Source organism: Hylaeus anthracinus, unplaced genomic scaffold (genome assembly GCF_026225885.1).
Source record: "Hylaeus anthracinus isolate JK02 unplaced genomic scaffold, UHH_iyHylAnth1.0_haploid 11914, whole genome shotgun sequence".
In the NCBI taxonomy this organism is placed as follows: Eukaryota; Metazoa; Arthropoda; class Insecta; order Hymenoptera; family Colletidae; genus Hylaeus; species Hylaeus anthracinus.
In genome coordinates, this window is record NW_026534274.1 from 43,012 (window position 1) to 44,688 (window position 1,677).

A 1,677-nucleotide genomic window follows, 5' to 3' on the forward strand; every position below is an offset into this window, starting at 1 on the left:
TTTTGATGAATAAGAATTAGTTTAAAATGTAAGATAATGAAAATGTATTTATATTGTCAGCGTTTTAAACTGACAAATTATCTGAAAGCCTGTGAGAGGAGGAGTATCTGCGTCAATGAATATCCTTAGAAATATTTTAAAACACAATAAAATGAAAATGTACTCACATTGTCAAAGTTTTAAATTGACAAATTATGTGAAAGTCTGCGAGAGAGAAAGGATGGGTATTGATGATCTGAGAATGCTTTGCCTGGTCATGCCAAGCATTTGACTTCCAGGCCACGGACATCTAGGTAAATGTCTAAACAATCTCAGGTTGTACTTGACACACTATTCCGATACAGTATGTCTGTACACAACTACTTTCTTTTCTTATCAGTCAACGCCACACAAAATTCAACTGAATCGATTTCGAAACCAAGATACTTGCATTTCTGTGATAGAGTTATCTGACTTTTCGTATGATTGACACGTAATCCTAACCTACTCTATAAGTCTACAGTAGCTTTAAGATAAAAAAAAATAGAAGATCACCCTAAAAAAGTTCAAGAAAGTAAAGAAAGATGTGAAATCGAAATAAGCAGCCAGTACATGAAGATCCTTTCCAGTAAAGTGCAAGGTGACACTGTATAACACAATGAAAAATTCGGTGCTTTCCAAATATGTGCAGCTAAAATGCTGTGTTCAACAGTGCAGACGTTCGGACCCTAATGACAACTCATGTAAACTGACTGCTCCGCACTTTGGCGGTGAAATGAAGAAGCTAAATAGTGTATCAACCACAAACTGAGACTGTTTAGACATTTGCCTAGATGTCCGCGGCCTGGAAGTCAAATGCTTGGCATTACCAGGCAAAGCATTCTCAGATCATCAATACCCATCCTTTCTCTCTCGCAGACTTTCACATAATTTGTCAATTTGAAACTTTGACAATATGAGTACATTTTCATTTTATTGTGTTTTAAAATATTTCTAAGGATATTCATTGACGCAGATACTCCTCCTCTCACAGGCTTTCAGATAATTTGTCAGTTTAAAACGCTAAAATATAAATACATTTTCATTATCTTACATTTTAAACTAATTCTTATTCATCAAAACCTTGACCATGCCTGGCCACTCCGAGCATTTGACTTCCAGGCCGCGGACATCAAGGCAAATTTTTAAACAGCCTCAGTTTGTGGATGATACGCTGTTTAGCTTCTTCATGTCACCGCTAAAGTGTGGAGCAGTCAGTTAACATGAGTTGCCATTAGGGTCCGAACGTCTGCACTGTTGAACACAGCATTTTAGCTGCGCATACTTGGAAAGCACCGAATTTTTCATTGTGTTATACAGTGTCGCCTTTGCACTTTTGTTTGCCTTCATGTACTGGCAGCTCATTTCGATTTCACTTCTTTTTCTACTTTCTTGAATTTTTTAGGGGGATTTTCTATTTTTCTATGATTACTCTTTAAGTCCTCCACTTTTTCATGTACTTAGCGTAATTTTTTTTAACCGATTTGAAGTTTTTTTATAGGTGGTTATATACTAAATCATTTTGCAAGCGGTCTGTGCTTGTCGACGAGCATGGTTTACTTCCTTTTGCAAAACTGACCTCCAAATGTTAGCTAGAGAAACGTCCATATAATAAAGCAAATTTCGGCTCGATAGTTCACGGTACAGCTGAAATCGCGA